The sequence below is a fragment of the Aegilops tauschii genome, chromosome 6, assembly GCF_002575655.3.
Source record: "Aegilops tauschii subsp. strangulata cultivar AL8/78 chromosome 6, Aet v6.0, whole genome shotgun sequence".
NCBI lineage: Eukaryota > Viridiplantae > Streptophyta > Magnoliopsida > Poales > Poaceae > Aegilops > Aegilops tauschii.
In genome coordinates this window covers 149123212-149144760 of record NC_053040.3, presented here as the reverse complement: position 1 = coordinate 149144760, position 21549 = coordinate 149123212, and positions in this window count along the sequence as shown.

Sequence of the window (21549 nt, the reverse complement as noted above, 5' to 3'; positions counted from 1 at the left end):
CTTGCCGGCACTAGACCCTGCCAGGGGAACCTCTGACTCGCCATCCACCGGTCCTGCCGTTCCCATTGCCTCTTCATCAACTTCCCTCTGCGCCACTAGCGCGGCACTGACCACTTGATTCGTCGCCGCCAGATACAGCAGCAACGACTCTTGTGGTTTAGGCGCAACTGGTATCAGTGTGGAGGAAAGGTATCTCTTGGTGACGCTCGGATAATTAAGCTACAGTAAACCTATGCTAATGATGCCACATCACCTCGGTTACTGTTGATAAACTCGCGTTAGTTTAAAACGAATCAAATTCAAATTTTAATTAAAGGCAAACAACAAAAGTTTTCAAACATTAAAACTAAAATGTTCTAAATGTGACAAATAATTCATAAGTAATAATGGTGGAGATACCAACATTTCTTATAATATTTAAGTTCACTAAAATAACCAAAACTGAGGGCAAAACAATTAATTTAATGCCTTTTATAAAGTTATAATAATATAACTAAATTAGTAGTGTGCCAAAATAATTGTCGCAGTGGCCTAATTAGCAATACTGATTTAGGTGCTAACTTCGTATTTTATAAAACTAAAATAAAAGAAACTTTGAATGAAAACAGTAAAGAAATAAAATAAAAACAGAAAAAGGAAAAGGAAAACAAGAGAGAACAAAAAAAAGGAATAGAGGAACCCCCCTGTGCACCTAAGCCCACTGCCTACTGTGTCAGGCCCAGCCCACACCCTCATTCCCACTCGTCCCCTACCTATCTACAGGAGCGGGCAGGGGCAACCGTGGCGCCATCTCCATGCTCGGCACCACATGTCGAGCATCCGTGCCCCTCCTAGCCCTACAAGATACCCCCCTTCTCTCCTGCTATGAACCCTAGCGCCCACCACTTCTTCTGTAACGCCCGAGACCGACGCTTCAGAAGACTTCCATATTTTCGTGATCACCGTGTGTTCCTTTTGGTGCTTGCTCTTTTATTCTTTTCGCATTGCATCATGTCATTTAATTTGTAAAAACTCAACTAAGTAAATTGCATGGATCTTCGATCCATTTAAATCGAGGGAAGGGTGACTTCTCTTTATAACATATCCTCCCAATATTAGGGAGCTATATTAAATATTTCATTAATTTGGAATTCACCATAACACACTTGCAAATTATCCCAAGGCCTTTGTTATCTTAATTCTTAGTCTCCAACCTTGCCATATATTTTTTCATCATATTCCGGAGCTCCACCAAAAATCCGAACATTTTTGGACCTTCCCAACCCTCACTTCCTATTCAAATGATTTGAATTTAAATCAAATGAATTTGAATTTATATTTTTCAATCTGGCTTTTTTCTATTTTCTTGGAACAAGCTCATTTTTATGAGCCCGGGAAAATTGTCCGCATGCGCAAATTCTGTCTCTAACCCTCTCTTTCTTTTCCTTTCTATAATTCTTTTCTGCCAAAGTAATAAGGGAGAGAGAAGAGAGAGACCCCCAGCCGGCCACTTGGGCCTCCTGTAGCCGCAGCCCACTAAAACCCATCCTAACCCTAGCTGGTTCCCTGCTCTCTCTCGATCCCTTGAACCCTCCTCCTCGTTCCCTTCTGCCGCCACCACCCACGCACGTAGGGGCCTCGCGCCCGATCCCCATATCTCCCTCCTCTCGCTCCCCTCGCTCGTCCTCCTCCAAACCCCGTTGCCTCCGTACCTCCAGTCGGCCACCGGAGCCCGCTCGCTGCCGCCGGGCTTCGCCTCGCCGCGCTGCCCAGGACGTCGCTCCCCTGCCGTCTCCGATGCCGCAGCACCGGAGCTGCTCCTTCCCCGCGACACGGAGTCCCAAGCGCCGCCTCGTCTCCTCTGCAGTTCGCCGTGCCTCCGCCTCCAGTCATCACCAACGGCCTGCTCGTCCTCGCCGTGTACCCCGCCACCGCCGGAGCTGCTCCGCCCGCCCTGCCGCTGCTCCGTCCGCCGCACGCTACCCTCCGTCATGGCCGTCGTCGACCTCGTCTCGGCCTCGCCCGTCGCCTCCTTTGCCCTCCTCGACGCCCTGCTCGTCCTCGCGTGGGCCATGGACGTGCGCCGCTGCTGGCCCCTGCTGGACGTCGTCCTCGCCCGGATCCTCGTCGCCAGCCCCAAGCCTCACCGCCGCTGCCTCCGCTTCGCCGGAACCGCGCCCCCGCAACCCCTCCCTCGACCTAGAGCTGCAGGCTCCACTGCCATCATCCAAGCATGCCAAGTCCGGCGGAAGCAAGCAGAAGAAGAAGGACCAAGACCCGAGACCCATGTACGATTACGCAACGAACGGTGGAGTTACACGAGCTACATGTACCGCGACGACCCCGGGGACTGGATTCTGTCAAGTTCCTCTATGATATGTGTACCACTACTTCCACAACATGTCGTGTACGACTACCGTCGCTCGGATTCATCAAGACAACGTGTACGACTACCGTCGCTCGGTTTCGACAAGACAACGTGTACCACTACCGTCGCCAAGTTCGACTACCGCACGGTTACGCTAAGTTCATCTACGAAACGTGTACAACTACTTCCCACGACGACCCGTGAACGACTACTTCCTCTACATCGTTCCGACTCGATCCGCCCCGAAAACACACGCTTCAAAGGTATAACCCCGAGACGACGCCCGTGAACGAATGCGTGTGTGTTGTATGAGATGCTCGTGTTTACACCGTTTCCGAGAGAGGTCTTTGCACGTTCCTCGATTGCCATGCCAACGTACCGTGGGAACCCGGAATCCGGGAGCACCCCACCATCCTTTCATGACACGCTCACGCCCACTTCTTTTGCACCGGTATCTCCGTGAGCTATCGGAACCAATATGTTGCCGTGGCACCATTTCCGTTTCACCGTCGTGGCACCCTTTTTCTTCCACCACGGCGATAAATGCTTCATAACATGATCATGTCAACATTTTCATAAAATTGCTAAAAACTTGCATTGTCATCCGCATCATGATAACAACATTTAAATGTTTAAAATTGTTGTTTGCTTTAAACTGCTAAATGACATATGGGGATTTTTCGGAATTGTTGTTTGTTGTTCCGGCTTCATTTAAATTGCCTAGATAGTTAGTTTATTTATGCTTCACCTCTTGCCATGTTAATCAACATTTAATATTGTTGGGTACATAAACGCGAGAGAACTAAACAGTTGATGTGGTGTTTCGTCAATATGCAACTCGTTGCATATTGAGCTCCACTTAATTTGTAGTATTGTTTGTTGCATTTTGCCATGCCATGCCTCATTAAACCGGACATGCATCATACTTGTTTGTGCATCATGCCATGTGTATGTGGTGGTTGTTTACTATGTTGTTTGTTTCTTTCCGGGTTGCTTCTCTCGTTAACTTCGGTTTCATTCCGGAGTTGTGAGGATTCGTTCGACTACGTCCGTTTGTCTTCTTCATGGACTCGTTCTTTTTCCCTGCGGGATCTCAGGCAAGATGACCATACCCTCAAAATCACTTCTATCTTTGCTTGCTAGTGTTCGCTCTATTGCTATGCTGCGCTACCTATTCACTTGCTCTTCAAGCCTCCCAAATTGCCATGAACCTCTAACCTTTGTCACCCTTCCTAGCAAACTGTTGTTTGGCTATGTTGCCACTTTGCTCAGCCCCTCTTATAGCATTGCTAGATGCAGGTGAAGATGAAGATTGCTCCATGTTGGATTATGTTTATGTTGGGATATCACAATATCTCTTATATTATTAATGCATCTATATACTTGGTAAAGGGTGGAAGGCTCGGCCTTATGCCTGGTGTTTTGTTCCACTCTTGCCGCCCTAGTTCCGTCATACCGGTGTTATGTTCCTTGATTTTGCGTTCCTAACGCGGTTGGGTGATTTATGGGACCCCCTTGACAGTTCGCTTTGAATAAAACTCCTCCAGCAAGGCCCAACCTTGGTTTTACATTTGCCTCACCTAGCTTTTTTTCCTTGGGAGTCGCGCTCCCGAGGGTCATCTTTATTTTACCCCCCCCGGGCCAATGCTCCTCTGAGTGTTGGTCCAAACTAGAGCCCTTTGCAGCGCCACCTCGGGGAAACTTGAGGCCTGGTTTTAGTTGTACGGACTGCTCATCCGGTGTGCCCTGAGAACGAGATATGTGCAGCTCCTATCGGGATTTGTCGGCACATTCGGGCGGTCTTGCTGGTCTTGTTTTACCATTGTCGAAATGTCTTGTAACCGGGATTCCGAGACTGATCGGGTCTTCCTGGGAGAAGAAATATCCTTCGTTGACCGTGAGAGCTTATAATGGGCTAAGTTGGGACACCACTGCAGGGTATTATCTTTCGAAAGCCGTGCCCGCGGTTATGTGGCAGATGGGTATTTGTTAATATCTGTAGAGAATTTGACACTTGACCCTAATTAAAACGCATCAACCGCGTGTGTAGCCGTGATGGTCTCTTCTCGGTGGAGTCCGGGAGGTGAACACGGTTTCTGGGTTATGTTTGCCGTAAGTAGGAGTTCAGGATCACTTCTTGATCATTGCTAGTTCACGACCGCTTCTCATCTCGCTCTCATTTGCATATGTTAGCCTCCATATATGATAGTGCTTGCTGCAGCTCCACCTCACTACCCCATCTTTTTCCTATAAGCTTAAATAGTCTTGATCTCGCGGGTGTGAGATTGCTGAGTCCTCGTGACTCACAGATACTTCCAAAACAGTTGCAGGTGCCGATGATACCAGTGCAGATGATGCTACCGAACTCAAGTGGGAGTTCGACGAGGACCTTGGTCGTTACTATGTTTCTTTTCCTGTTGATCAGTAGTGGAGCCCAGTTGGGACGATCGGGGATCTAGCAGTTGGGTTGTCTTCTTTTCTTTTGGTTCCGTAGTCGGACCTATGTGTGTATCTTGAATGATGTATGAATTTATTTATGTATTGTGTGAAGTGGCGATTGTAAGCCAACTCTTTATCCCATTCTTGTTCATTACATGGGATTGTGTGAAGATGACCCTTCTTGCGACAAAACCACAATGCGGTTATGCCTCTAAGTCGTGCCTCGACACGTGGGAGATATAGCCGCATTATGGGTGTTACATCTTCCCTCTCGCGCCGCCTGCCTTTCCTGGTCGACGCCCGACAATAGCCGTCGTCGAATCTTCGTCGTCACCGCGTCCAGCAGCCACCCCGCGCCGCTCGGAGATGTCCAGGAATCGCCTGCGTCTTCCACGTCGTCCCCGAGGAGCAGATCAAGTCAGGGAACCGCCAAGCCGCCGGAATCATCCATCCCCTTCGTTGGACGCCGCCGCTACCTCGCCGCCATCGTCTCGGTCCACCAGGCCTCCCCCAAGCCCACGCTAGCACCACTACAGGCTCGCGGTGAGCCTCCACTTCCTTCCCCCTCTCTGTTTCATCCCGTTCGCGTCGTAGTACCCCCGCCGCCGTTGTCGCCGGCCGTCTCCGCGACCGTGACCGCGTCCAGCCGCGCGTCGCCCTTCCTCCCGACCGCGCGTCCGCACCCCGGTCACGCCCTACACGCGCCCTGCTCCTCTCACCCGTGCCCACGCTCGTTTCCTCGACAACTGCCGCTTGTGTAGTTAGGATCAGCGCATCGTGCTCGCCCGTTTGATGCTCGTGGCCGACCGTTTGGTCGCCAGAACAGCGGGTTCCGCTCGTCGCCACCATTCTGTTGGGCGATGCTGTAGACCACCGGCGCGCACCCTCGTGCCTGTAGCCGTGCTTCCGCCTGCGCTCACCACATCATAGCGGTGCCTCTCCCCGTGCGCAGCTGGCGCCCAACCATGACTCTGCGCGCCCACTGCGCCCCTTAGCCACCCGCTGCCTTGCCCCCTGCTGCTACTCTGCTGCCCGACTGCGCTAGGGCCGCGGCCCCCGCTCGCCTCCTACTGCCGCTGCATTGCTGCAGTCTGCTCTGGTCACCGTCGGAGCCGTGGCCGCGCTCACCCCGTGCCACTGCTCGCGCCGCGGCCGCCCACGCCTCGCTCCGTCCCACCCTGCTCCCAGCATGCGCGGCCGTGTGCATGCTGCTTGCTTCGTTGCAGCTTTGCTGCTCCCGCAGCCGCTGTCTGCTACTATGCTACACGGCTACAGTAACATTCAGTTACTGTAGCAGTAGCTAGCTTTTGTATTTCTACAATAACTAGCCTTCTAAACTGCCACTAAACAGCGATAAAACAGGTCCTAACATGGGTAAAAATTATATGAACGGAAAGTAGACGTAACAAGCCTCATTTTGTTCCATTGGACCTGCTTCAGATAATGCATGGATCAAATCCTACAAAAATCACAAAATGCTATCTTGTGTTAAAAGGAATAGAGTTACTCCCTAGCATTGTGTGTGTGCGCTGTGTGCGCGTGGGCTGTGCCACAGCCGTGTGTGGCCGGCCTAGTTTAATTAGGTCTAAACTAATTTATTTTAGATTAGTTGGTTAATTAATTAGTCTAAGCCTATTACATGTGGACCCCGCATTTATTTAAGCTAGTTTTAGTTATTTGTTTAGGTATAGCTTATGACATGTGGGCCACCATCTCCCCTTTTGACCAGTCAAATTGACTTGGACAATTCGATTAAATAAATGCAGAAATTTCAGAAAATTGAATAAACTTTGAAAATCCATAGAAAATAATCCGCAACTCGGATCGAAATAATTTATATTTGAAAGATGATCAGAAAAATTAGACGAATCTGACTATGCCACTCACTTACCTACCACACACCTCCAGCAAGATGAACTTGGAACTTTTCCCTCCGTTTCATCTGACCGATAATTTCCCGGAGCTGGAAAATACCTCTGAATATTTTCCCGCTCCAACCGACATACGCAGTACTGCGTTAGGTCACACCTAGCACCACGTGTTGCCTTGTTATGCTTGGTGATGCTTTGATTGCTCTGTTATTTATTGTGTTCCCCCTCCGTTACTTCTTTCCGGTAGACCTCGAGACCGCCGCCGATACAGCCGTGATCGACTACATCGACGATGACCCCTCCTTGCCAGAGAAACCAGGCAAGCCCCTCTTGATCACCAGATATCGCCTATTCCTTCTCTCTACTGCTTGCATTAGAGTAGTGTAGCATGTTACTACTTTCGGTTAATCCTATTCTGTTGCATAGCCTCTCATTGTTGCTACAGTTGTTACCCTTACCTGCTATCCTAATGCTTAGTATAGGATGCTAGTGTTCCATGAGTGGCCCTACACTCTTGTTCGTCTGCCATGCTATACTACTGGGTCGTGATCACTTCGGGAGGTGATCACGGGCATATGCTATATACTTTATACTGTTACATTACTTATGATACTGTTCGGAGATGGGGGCTGAAGGGGCAGGTGGCTCCATCCCGGTAGAGGTGGGCCTGGGTTCCCGATGGCCCCCGACTGTTACTTAGTGGCGCAACGACAGGGCAGGTTGAGACCACCTAGGAGAGAGGTGGGCCTGGGTTCCCGACGGCCCCCGACTGTTACTTAGTGGCGCAGCGACAGGGCAGGTTGAGACCACCTAGGAGAGAGGTGGGCCTGGCCCTGGTCGGCGTCCGCGGTTACTTGAAAATAACACGCTTAACGAGATCTTGGTATTTGATCTGAGTCTGGCCACTGGCCTATACGCACTAACCAACTATGCGGGAACAGTTATGGGCACTCGACGTCGTGGTATCAGCCGAAGCCTTCTTGACGTCAGCGACTGAGCGGCGCGCGCCGGATTGGACCGTAAGCCTGCGCTTGTATTAAGGGGGCTAGGTCTGATTCCGGCCGCCCTCGCAACATGCAGGTGTGCAATGGGCGATGGGCCTAGACCCCTGCGCAATAGGATTTAGACCGGCGTGCTGACCTCTCTGTTGTGCCTAGGTAGGGCTGCGACGTGTTGATCTTCTGAGGTCGGGCATGACCCAGGAAAGTGTGTCCGGCCAAAGGGGATCGAGCGTGTTGGGTAATGTGGTGCACCCCTGCAGGGAAGTTTATCTATTCGAATAGCTGTGATCTTCGGTAACAGGACGACTTGGAGTTGTACCTTGACCTTATGACAACTAGAACCGGATACTTAATAAAACACACCCTTCCAAGTGCCAGATATAACCCGGTGATTGCTCTCACACAGGGCGACGAGGGGAGGATCGCCGGGTAGGATTATGCTATGCGATGCTACTTGGTGATCTTACCATCTACTCTCTTCTACATGCTGCAAGATGGAGGTTGCCAGAAGCGTAGTCTTCGACAGGACTAGCTATCCCCCCTTTTATTCTGGCATTCTGCAGTTCAGTCCATCGATGTTGCCTCTTTACACATATACCCATGCATATGTAGTGTAGATCCTTGCTTGCAAGTACTTTGGATGAGTACTCACGGTTGCTTTGCTCCCCCTTTTCCCCTTTTCCTTTCTTCCTGGTTGTCGCAACTAGATGCTGGAGCCCAGGAGCCAGACGCCACCGCCGCCGACGACTCCTACTACACCAGAGGTGCCCACTACTACGTGGAGACCGCCGACGACAAGGAGTAGTTTAGGAGGATCCTAGGCAGGAGGCATGCGCCTCTTTCGATCTGTATCCTAGTTTGTGCTAGCCTTCTTAAGGAAAACTAGTTTAACTTATGTCTGTACTCAGATATTGTTGCTTTCGCTGACTCCTCTATGACCGAGCACTTGTATTCGAGCCCTCGAGGCCCCTGGCTTGTATTATGATGCTTGTATGACTTATTTATGTTTTTAGAGTTGTGTTGTGATATCTTCCCATGAGTCCCTGATCTTGATCGTACACGTTTGCATGCATGATTCGTGTACGATTGAATCAAGGGCGTCACACTCTTCAGGTCCTGTAACGCCGCTTCGGCCTCTGGGGTCCACTCCATTGGGTCCGCCTTCTTCAAGATCTTGAAAAAGGGAAGGGCGCGCTCAGCGGACTTGGAGATGAATCAGCTCATGGCGGCAACACAGCTAGTGAGCCGATGCACATCCTTGATCCGCTTGGGCGCCTCAATCTGCTCAATAGCCTTGATCTTGTTTGGGTTTGCCTCGATCCCACGCTGCGACACAAAGAACCCGAGAAGTTTGCTGGACGGAACGCCGAAAACACACTTCTCAGGGTTCAGCTTGAGGTTGATCTTGCGCAGGTTGGCAAACGTCTCTTCTAAGTCTTGTACAAGAGTTGCCCTGTCCTTGGTTTTGACCACTATGTCATCCATATAGGCTTCCATATTTCTATGTAGCTGGGGTTCAAAACCAATTTGAACTGCCCTTGCAAATGTTGAACCAACACTCTTCAACCCGAAAGGCAACCGTCAAAAGCAATACGTACCACATGGGGTGATGAATGTTGTCTTCTCTTCGTCTTCTCTTGTCATGAAGATCTGGTGGTAGCCCGAGTAGGCGTCGAGGAATGATAATAGATCACACCCAGTCGTGGAGTCAACAATCTGGTCGATGCGCGGCAACGGGAAGGGGTCCTTAGGACAAGCCTTATTGATATCTGTGTAGTCAGTACACAGCCTCCACTTCCCGTTTGCCTTGCGCACCACCAGCGGATTGGCCAACCACGTCGGATGGAGCACTCCCCTCACCAAACCTGCTGCTTCCAACTTCCTGATCTCCTCTGTGATGAATTCCTGCCATTCCAAAGCTCGCTTCCTGACCTTCTGCTTGACGGCTCACGCATGGGGACAGACAGCAAGGTGGTGCTCAATCACTTCCCTGGGAACGCCGGGGATGTCAGATGCTTGCCACGCAAACACATCGACATTCGCCCGCAGAAAAGTGACAAGCGCGCTTTCCTATTTGCTGTCGAGGGTGGAGCTTATGGTGAAAGCCCCTCCCATGCCATCCTCCCTGACGGACACCTTCTTGGTCTCTGGTGACGCAGCTCTGGATTTCTCGCTCTTGCAGGTGGAGCTCTCAGGCACGTCCTCGACGGTAGCACAACACTCCGAAGAGGTGCGCTTGCCGGAGTGGGTGCGAGAGGTCTTGCCGGTCTTCTTCTTCCCTCCCAAGGCTTCAGCGGCAGGAGCAAGTGCCTTGGCGGCAGCTACTGCAACTGCTTCCCGGTAGAGTAGGTCGGCGCAGATCAGCGCGTCCTTCTTGTCGGAGGGGATGGTGATGATGTTCATCGGCCCAGGCATCTTCAGCATGTTGCAGGCGTAGTGCGATGCTGCCATGAACTTGGCTAGTGCCGGGCGGCCGAGGATCCCATTGTAGGGCAAGGGGATCTTGGCTACATCGAAAACAATCCTCTCCGTCCTGTAGTTCAACTCGCCTCCAAATGTCGCAGGCAATGTGACCTTCCCCTTCGGCTAGCTCTTTCCCGGGTTGACCCCTTGAAACGTGCCCGTTTCCTCGAGGTATCCATTAGGAATTTGTAGCCTTTTGATCACAACGGGTGAGATCAAGTTCAGACCGGCCCCGCCGTCAACCAGCATCTTGTTCACCTTGAGGTTGTGTATCGTTGGTGAGATCAACAACGGCAAGCACCCGACCGCAGTTGTGCGGTGAGGGTGGTCCTCGGCGTCTGAGCGTCGAACGAGGGCTCCGCTGCTGTGATCTCACACGCCCACTGTTTGAGCTGGCGGTGAGAAGTATGCAGCGAGGCGCCACCATCGACGCACATGGCCTCTGTAGCCTTCTAAAACTGTTGCTCGCCGGACTCGTCGTCCTCGTCATGATCATCGTCTTCTTGCTTCTTGTCACGGCCCCGAGCGGGCCTCTCTTGTTGGTTGTCCTTGCCGCGGCGGCCTCCTTAGCCGCCACGCTTCTTGCCGGATCCTTCGGCACCATCCTGACCCTTCTCCTTGTCCCGCCTCTCATATTTGGCCTTTTTCTTCTCAGCAAGCAGCTCGACTTGTCGGCAGTTCTGGAGGTCATGGCCCTTGGTGCGGTAGATCTTGCAGTACTGCTTGTCGGAGCCTCCTGGCTTGTCGGCAGCCGCCAAGGCCCGGCAGGCGGCGCACCGGGCAATCTCCTTGCCGGGGTCGTCTGCCTTGGCCTTCTTGGTGGCGCCGGTGTTGTCGGATCCCTCGACGGCAAGCACGGTCTTGCCCTTTTGTTTCCTGTTGCGACGCCGGCCCTTCTTCGTCGGGGCGGCGGTGTCTTCATCAGTAGAGTCGGTTTCCGCGCCGGCGTCTTCGCCGGGGTACTTCCTCCCCTCTTCTCCCCGAGCGCATCTATCGGCCAGAACGTAAAGTTCGGCCACAACCTTAACCTTGTTCATCGCCAACTCTTCACGCATCTTGCGGTTGCGCACGTTCTGATGGAACACGCTAATCACGGCGGCGGGATGAACATCGGGGATATTGTACTGCACCCGGCTGAACCTCTGGATGTACTTGCATAGGGTTTCCCCTTCCTTCTGAGGAATGATATGCAAATCACTGGCCTGGCCATGAGCTTGGTGGCCTCCGGTGAAGGCATCAACAAACTCATGGCACAGATCCGACCAAGAAGAAATGGAATCCACCGGCAAGTGCATCAACCAAGACATGACGTTGGGCTTCAGTGCCAACAGGAAGTAATTGGCAAGCACCTTGTCGTCGCGAGCTCCGGCAGCTTGCATCGCGATGGTGTAGATGCTGAGGAACTCTGACGGATGGGTCTTGTTGTTGTACTTCTCGCTGACGTCGGGCTTGAACATGCGGTGGGACGGCCACTGGAACTGCCGCAGCTCACGGGTAAAGGCTGGGCAACATACCTCGTAAGGAAGGCCGCCGGAGCCCCCGGTGCTGGGTGGTCCATAGCGGGTCCCGCTCGCTTATCCGACTGGTGGCGTGTATCACGCCGGTGCTCGATAGTGGTTCAAGCATCTTCATGGGCTCGTTCTCGAAGAACTTGGCGCTAGTCGCGGTGGGTCCGTGGGTCGGACGATGCTATGGCAATGTTATCACATGTGTCATCACGACGGATCGACACCGGCAGTAGCTGGCGCGGGGGAGGAGAGTGTACTGTGGCTGTAGCTCCCCCGGTCCTCCCACCACTGACATGTGGTGGCTCGACGGAGCACCGGCCCGAGGGCCCCGCCGGTCGCGGATCATCTTTATTGGCGACGGCGACAAGGCTTCGGATGGTGGCTCTCCACTCTTCGAGCTTCTCCGCAGTAGGAGGGAAGTCGAGGAGCAGCTGCGCGCGTGCTAAAGCTTCTGCTGGCGTGGGTGGTGGCGACATCTGCGTGGACCAAGGTGCGCTTCGACTTCTAACCACGTTAGAAGGAGCTCTATCACGGCCCAGCGGCTGTGTGCCATTTTTGCCAGCACTTCGGCGGGCATGCTGGACTCGTTCGTCCCGCAGATGATGCACAAGACTCTTCACAGGGCGGTGTCCGTTGTCTCCAGCATGGTGGCGCTCCTCGTCGCGCGCACCCTGGGAGGAGAGCGCTGCGGGCGCCGGTGTGGGCGTCCTGGAGGCTGCTGCGCTGCCTGTAGGGGCACAGCGACACCTCTGGAGGGCCCCGCGCCGCCCGCGGGGGGTCCAGCCCCGTCTTTGGATTTGGCGATGCGTGGCCCGTCGTCTGGCGCACGAACGACGCCGCTCGCTAGGCTCTGATTGCCAGAGCGATGCTGGTGCTCGCGGGCCGTGGCTCGGGTTCTGTCCGCGACCGGCCCGCTGCTCGTCCGCGCTGGCACGGGCCGTTCGGGTCCCGACGAGCTGATCGCCGTGATCGTCTTCTTCTTGGGAGCCATGGCAATGAAGAACCGCTAGGCTAACTGCTAAATTAGATTCTCACAATTGCACCCCTACCTGGCGCGCCAAAGATGTCGGTGGGAATGACACCTATGGGATCACAAGGATCCCTACTATGGTTGGCGGGCGCAGGGTTGTGAGAAGAGCAGGTCTAACAGGAAGCACACGGATCGTTTACCCAGGTTTGGGCCGCGAGGATGCGTAATACCCTAGTCCTGCTTTGGTGGATGTATTGAGTGTTCTTGTGTTCTTCAGCTAGCTACGGGGTGCAACTTGCCCAAAAGAGCCGAATCCCCCTCCAGTATGCCATGGGCCTCCTTTTATAATCGAAAGGGGCCGCCACAGTGGCACACAGGAGGTGGAAAGGTCTACAGTGTTGCGAGCTTATCGCTCGTATTACATGACAAGACGCATTTAATGCATCACTTAGGTGTCCCTTTACTTTATCGGGGACGGGAACGAGGCCCGTCCCGTCCGTCGCCGCCTCGCCTTGCTTCGCCACGCGCCCAGGCCAGCGATGCATGCGGCACCATGTAGGCAGGCACGCAGCTAAGGTGGCGCAGTGGTAGGGTCTTCACGAAGATCTGCATGCCACCACGCAGGTGCTTGCTGAGTTGGCTTGGAAGCCGCCCGTCGCCACGCAGGTGCCTGCCCAGCTGGTTGAGCTAGCAGCTGCTTGGGGATGGCGGTGGAGTCTTGGTCGACGCGGGACTGGCTATGGCCCCGCTGATGTCCTCGGCAAGGGCGTTGCCGGGGGCCCGGCAAGGGTATTGCCGTGGCGTTGCAGTCATCCCCGGCAAGGATCTTGCCTGGGGGGCTTGTGGCTTTCCTCGGCAAGGACTTGCCGAGGGTCGTCATCTTCTAGTCCTAATTTATCTTGTGTGTTCATGATCTTGACAAAGATCTGCATGCCACCGCAGAGGTGCCTCCCGAGCCCTAGTTCCAGTACAGTTGTTGATGGCGCTTGGAACCTTTGGGCTCAAGGGTGGCTCGCTCTGCTGGCGCTAGGCAAGTTGCCCCGGCAAGGCTCTTGCCTGGGCCGCGGAGGCCACCCCGGCAAGGATCTTGTCGGGGGAGTCTACCTTGTCCTCTTGCTCTTTGGTGTTTCTTGTCTTGGTGTTGTCTTGGTTGTCTTGTGCTTCGGCTTCTCTCCGGCTTCCCTCCTTTGCCCTGCTACGTGTGGCCGTGGCGCGCGGCTCTGACTGCCGGTGCACAAGTAATGGGGTCAAAAGGAGAGCCCCTACTTTTGTACACCGACATGTTTCCCACACTTATATTCTATCTATGTTGCTTTGTCTTAAATAGATATGATTCGAACTGTATCTATCTTGATTTGGCAACATAAACTAGAATGATATAGACCATATAGTGACCATACTACATAGATATATGTTTGTTTCATGCTGTTATCCTGTCCACCTTACTACCGAACTAGTTTACCAAAATGAGTTTCATATACTACATTGTAAACCTGTGATGTGTTTGTTTGTTTCTCTTTTAGAACGCGGATAAAATATTGGAGAAGAGTACCCCGTTATGCAATGGTAAAGGAAGTAATGCAAATAAGGTGCAAGATAGTGAGACATCCCTGTTGGTCTCCAAGAAAGCTGATCAAAACTATATTGAAGACACTGAGACAACCCCAAAGTCTTGTCTTGATGTAGTGTTCGAGTTACTGGCTACTACTGCTGGCACTAGCTCTTCGAACTCACTGCCTGAATTAGTTCGGCTTCTTGAGTCTCAACTTCAAGTTGAAAGACATCGATCGGATGTTATGCGATAGGAAGCCGAAGGACTGAGGAAGTCCCTACAGAATTCAGATGCATACTTTCTGGTGCAACAGCAAGTGCTGGAGGATTGAAGCGCCAAACAAGAGAAAGTTAATAAGCTTGCTAAGCATCTTGCCAGCATTATGGGTACCCAGGATATTGTTTCTTGAGCTCTTCTGAAGTGGTTTCAGTTCTGGACTTGTTTTGCTGCGGCGTTTATTTGCACTGGTTGCCAACCTTGACAACCAGTGTATATGATATGCTGCTTTGTTCCCTATATTTGCACTGGTGGCGAACTTTGATGCCCAGTGGATGTAATATGTGTAATAGCCGTGATAGCCTAGCGTAAGTTGCTTGCTTATTTATTTCCTTGTTGTCTTGTTTATTTGTTTGCTTGTAGTTAGTGCAGTTCTTTTTCTGCGGTTTGCTAGTGGCCGCAATAACCTATTTTTTAAAACTAGGCCACAATAACCAAGGGCTACATATTTACTATAGTTACCATGGGCCTCCTACGGGCCGTAGAAACAATGGGCCTTCTAAGGGCCATAGAAACAATGGGCCTTCTACGTGTCGTATGATCGATAGGCCAAACATGGGCCAATAACAAACCGCATTATGGGCCGTAAACAGGCTAGATTTGGAATCGTCTGTTCATGGGCCGATAATAACAAGCTGTCGTTAATCAGCCGTATTTGATGACGTTATGAAAACGTCCCAACGGATTAACGGGCCGCAAACGAGCCGATTGTAACCGCGGGCTGAATTTGGCCTGCAAGCAGAAAAGGCCAATGGCGGGCCGTAAGTAACCGAATGCTGGAAATGAGCCCAAGAATAAATGGGCCCTAAGAAGGCCGAAAGATAACACGGGTTGGAAACGGCCCAATGGAATAATGGGCTATTAATGGGTATAAAGGGGTACACTGTTCATTGCGGGCCAGATTCACCATGGGCCGTTAATGGGCCAAGAGTTACAAATGGCCCTGTATGGGCCGAAACGTCATGGGCCATACATGGGCCGGAAGTTACAATGGGCTGGAATCATATTAGACGGCCCAGATGATGCTACTGGGCTTAGTTCCGATAGGCCATAACGGGTCGTGAGTTAGCGGGCCGTAAATGGGCTATATACGAACAGGCCGTTAACAGGCTTACCGTGGGCCGACCCGTTACCTTTTGACCAAGTCAAATGGGCCGGCCTTTTCAACGGAATGGGCCTCTGTTGGGCCGTGCCACATGTCGAGGTATCATAGGCGCCTCCTGTCCAATGAATGGATGACATCTGTCCCAACGGTGAGCCAACACGTGTTTCCTCCGGCCAATAAAATTTTTACAAGTTGATAATCCTCATTGGTCCGGGCTGTTAGCGGGTTAGTGGATCCAAAACCGGACCCGATAGCTTAACGGCGACCCGTTACGGTGGATGCCACATGTCGGTCACCCTTGACGAAAGCACTTCCATGACGCGTCATTTATCTTCATGGATGTGGACACTTCCGTGATGATAATTTTGGTAATGTCATGGAACACATCTACGACAGCACAGGTATGACTATCTTGATTCTGTCATAAAAATGTCATGGATGTACATGCATGACAGAAAACGTGACCTACTATGACAAACACGTATCATCAAGGAAGTGCTTTTTTGAAGTGCCGCGATACATCAAGATCGTGCCATCTCAAGAACACGAGAGAGATAGATTAAACACATAGCTACTGGTACAAACCCTCAGCCCCGAGGGTGGACTACTCCCTCCTCATCATGGTGGCCGCCGGGACGATGAAGATGGCCACCGGTGATGATTTCCCCCTCTGGCGGAGTGCCGGAACAGGGTCTAGATTTATTTTTCGTGGCTACAGAGGCCTGCGACGGTGGAACTTCTGATATAGGGTTGCCCCCAGGGTTTTGGAATATTTGGCAATTTATAGGGCAAAGAGGCAGTGCGAGAGGCCACCAAGGTGGGCATAACCCACCTGGGCGCGCCCTGGTGGGTTGTGCCCCCCTGGGGCACCCCTCTGGCACTTCTTTGGCCCACTGGATGTCTTCTGGTCCAAAAAAATCTTCAAAAAGTTTCGCTGCATTTGGACTCCGTTCGGTATTGATTTTCTACGAAGTAAAAAACAAGCAAAAAACACCAACTAACACTGGGCACTGTGTCAATAGGTTTGTCCAAAAAATGATATAAAGATGCTATAAAATGATTGTAAAAGATCCAAGAATGATAATATAACAGCATGGAACAATCAAAAATTATAGATACATTGGAGACGTATCATACCGCTCACTGACTTTCGTGACATATGTTTGATTCTCTCTGAAGAGGAATTAAGAGAGCCTAGACCGACAGAGTTTGAGGAATTTCTCCTCACTTTAATAGTGGGTGATGAAAGACGCGTGTCGAAAGCCACCGCCACTAGTTTGCAGTTTCCTTCTGTGCATTACTTTGCTTTATTCAACGCAAAGTGTTTAACTGCTAGGGAGAAGGCTGGTGCACTCAGTGCTCCCGACCTCGCCATTTTGCTCCCCTTCCCTACACAATGATCACACCTTTATCCTAGGGGATATTATTGCACGTCGTCTGCACCTCAACAGAACTAAGGGCAAAATTCATGGTGGTATTTATACCACTCACCTAGCGAGTCATTTTAATGTTCAGATATGCCAACATGATTATCCTTTGCCCTGAGTTTATCTATATCACCAGGCAATGGTGGCTCACCAGTTTACTGATGCTGCTAATTCTTTTCATAACATTCTTTACAACTTCATTTTCAGTGTGGAAACCCATGATATTATCCCGTTGCCTGCACATGCTTTGTTTGATTCTATTGCTATGGGCGGATACAGGGTCATGCAGAGGACATTATTGCCTACCGGAATGACCAGGCAGCGGCAGAGGAGGAGCCTCAGGATTGGGACACTGAGGTGCCGCCGCCACAACACTTCTCATGGTACCGGATGGCTACTACGGGTGGTGATTACCAAGCTAGGCCAAAAGCCTAATCTTGGGGGAGTACGTATTTCCACCGAATTGTATTCATGTTCACACATTTCATTCCAGTTGTTAGTGTCCACAACTTTTCATTGTATTATCCATGCTAGATTTATTTTCTCGCTTTCTTCTTGTGTGTTTGAAATTTTTTAAGAAAATCCAAAAATATTTCTTGCTTCTTTTCATTTTTTCTTTCTAGTTTAATCTACTTGTAGTATTAAAAGAAAACCCAAAAAGATTTCCCGTTTCTTCTTCTGCTTGTTGGGAGCTTTCTCGTGTAAATAGTTTTCTTGTTTTTATTTTTCCTTCTTTAATTTTTTTTCTTCAAGAAAAACTAAAAACGCCAAAAATATTTCAGTGTGTTTCTTTGAAATTCTTTTCCTTTTCTTTTGTTGAGTTGTACCAAGGGGAAGACCACGATGAAAATGTTGAGTGGCTCTCATATTCATTATTGTTGATCTAACAGAGAGCCTATATTATTTTGTCTTTCCCTTGAATAAAATGTTGCAGATTCCAGCATAGTCCACGGCACTCCTGCACTATTATTATTTTCTTATGATTCGGTCGTGCAAGTGAAAGGCAATAATGACGATATTTGATGAAGTGACTGTGGCAGAGAAAAGCGGACATGAACCCAACTTGTTTTTATTTTTGTAAATATGTTTAACTCGGTATCCATGATTCAGCATATTATGATCAAACATGTTTGCAATGACAATTAAAGATTATAGTTGCTCATGCCATGCTTTAGAAGCTAGGAGTGGATAATGACTTATCTTAGGTGTCAACATGCAATAAAATGATTATGATGTATTATGATGATATGGTATCCTCCTCTGAATGTTTCAAGTGGCTTGACTTAGCACATGTTCACGCATGTAGTCGAATCAAAACCAACATAGCCTCCAAGATATTTATGTTCATGGTGTTTATATCCTACTCATGCTAGTATTCAATGTTGATTATTCATAAAGCATGTTCATGACCGTTCTCGCTCTCTAGCTGGCCACTTCTCAACCTATTTGCTAGCCTACCCGTGTACTAAGCGAGAATATTGCTTGTGCATCAAAATCCTTAAACCAACATTATTCCAGATGAGTCCACTATATCTACATATATGCGGTATTACCCTGCCGTTCCGAGTAAATTTGCATGTGCCACCTCTAAATATTCAAATGAACATCTATTTTATGTGCCTGGACCGCTCATGGACCGACGGGGGGTGGTGAGTATTCACTTGATGAGTGTTTATTCACTTGTCCTTGCACAAGAGGGGCTGGGAATAGGGATGCCTAGTCCTGAAATCAAAAAATTGCATATAATTAAACAAACCCCCCAGGTCTGTTGTTGGTATGGAAGGCACCCGTGGGTTCGGTTAGCCATGGCTTGTGTTTGTTGGTGGAGGGGGAGTAAACCCTACTTTTATCGCTTGGGGACTGTGATATGTCTGCGTCGTATCTACTTTTCCTAACGCTTTTCATCTTGTTTTGGACTCTAATTTGCATGATTTGAATGAAACTAACCCGGATTGATGCTGTTTTCAGTAGAAATACCATGGTGCTGTTTTTGTGCAGAAATAAGACTTCTCGGATTGGTACGAAACTTTGCAAGGATTTTCATATAAATAAAGAAAAATACAGGAGCCAAGAGCCACCGGAGGGGGGGGGGCTGGGTGAGCACAACCCACCAGGGCGCCCCCCCCCTCCAGGCGCGCCCAGGTGGGTTATGCCCACCTGGTGGCCCCTCAGACCCTAGCTCCGACACTATAAAATCCAATTTTCGGAGAAAAAAATCAGGGAGGAAGAATTATCTCGTTTCGCAATACGGAGCCGCCGTCACCTCCCGTTCTTCATCGGGAGGCCAGATCTGGAGTCCGTTTGGGGCTCCGGAGAGGGGAATCTTCGGTCTTCATCATGACCAACCCTCCTCCATCACCAATTCCATGATGCTCTCCACCGGGAGTGAGTAATTCCTTCATAGGCTCGCTGGTCGGTGAGGAGTTGGATGAGATTCATCATGTAATCGAGTTAGTTTTGTTAGGGCTTGATCCCTAGTATCCACTATGTTCTAAGATTGATGTTGTTATGATTTTGCTATGCTTAATGCTTGACACTTTGGGCCCGGGTGCCATGAATTCAGATCTGAACTGTTTATGTTATCACCATTATATCTATGTTCTAGATCCGATCTTGCAAGTCATAGTCATTACGTGTTATGATCCGTAAACCTTGTAGTGACAATATGCGGGATACTTTCCGGTGATGACCGTAATTTGAGGAGTTCATGTATTCACTATGTGCTAATGCTTTGTTCCGGTACTCTATGAAAGGACGCCTTAATAACCCTTAGTTTCCATATGGACCCCGCAGCCACGGGGGAGGGGGGGGGGTAGGACAAAATATGTCATACAAGTTCTTTTCATAAGCACGTATGACTATTTACGGAATGCATGCCTACATTATATTTACGAATTAGAGCTAGTGCTGTATCGCCATAGGTTGTAACTGTCACATGATGTATATCATCCAACAAATCGCCGATCCAATGCCTACAATTTTCCTACATATTGCTCTTGCTAATTTACTACTACTGTTGTTACTATTTTCACTGCTACAAAAACTATTACTATCACTGTTACTGTTACTGTTGCTGCTACCACTACTATCAAAGCTATCATATTACTGTGCTACTGATCACTTTGCTGCAGATAATTAATCTCCAGGGGTGATTGAATTGACAACTCAGTTGCTAATACTTGCAAATATTCTTTGGCGCCCCTTGTGTCGAATCTATAGATTTGGGTTGAATACTTTACCCTCAAAAACTGTTGCGATCCCCTATACTTGTGGGTTATCAAGACCTTTTTTGGCGCCGTTGCCGGGGAGCATAGCTATATTTGTTGAGTCACTTGGGATTATTATCAAATTACTACTATGAAGAATCTGAAGGATGCTAAGACTAATATGTTTCCCTCTAAGACGAGGGGAGGTAAGGAACTACCATCTAGCTCTGCACTTGATTCACCTTCTATTATAAGTAGACTTGCAACACCACCACATGCTATTAGTCCTTATATGTCACAAGTTATTGATGATGCTACTTCTGCTATGAATGATATTTACGATTATGCTAGTACCTTGCTTGATGATAATGTGCTAGTAGGTGAATTTCTTGATGAACAACTTGCTAGAACTAAATCTTTTGAGAATGTTGAAACTGATGAAGAGCTTGGAACTAAGAATCTTGAAACACCTTTAGAACAAGCCCTCCTAGATATGAATTGCCAAAGGTACCGAAAGGTTATGTTATGGATGAGGAGGCAACTAGGGATATTCTTGCTTGTAAGGATAGAGATGATCTAGAAAAATTATTATGCAAGTATAAGGAGACTTTGAATGCTAAAATGAAATGTGATCCTCAGTTTGCTACTTCACCTATCTTTGTTGATGATAAGGATTGTGAATTCTCTGTCGACCCAGATTTGATTACTTTGGTTGAATCTGATCCTTTACATGGTTATGAAACTGAAACTTTTGTGGCACATCTTACTAAGTTGAATGACATAGCCACCCTTTTTGCTCATGATAAGAAAATTCGCTATTATTATATTCTCAAATTATCTCCGTTCTCATTAAAGGGTGATGCTAAAGCTTGGTACAATACTCTTGCTCCTGGTTGTGTGCGTAGTCCCCAGGACATGATTTATTACTTCTCTGAAAATATTTCCCTGCTCATAAGAAACAAGCTGCCTTATAGGAGATATTTAAATTTGTGCAAATTGAAGAAGAGAGTCTCCCACAAGCTTGGGGGAGGCTTCTCCAATTGCTTAATGCTTTGCCGGATCATCCTCTTAAGAAAATAAAATACTTGATATCTTCTATAATGGACTAACCGATGCTTGTAGGGATTTCCTAGATAGTTGTATTGGTTGTGTTTTCAGGGAACGAACTATTGGGCAAGCTGAAGAATTATTGAATAACATATTGAAAAATTTGAAGGAAATATGCCCTAGAGGCAATAATAAAGTTATTATTTATTTCCTTATATCATGATAAATGTTTATTATTCATGCTAGAATTGTATTAACCGGAAACATGATACATGTGTGAATACATAGACAAATAGAGTGTCACTAGTATGCCTCTACTTGACTAGCTCGTTGATCA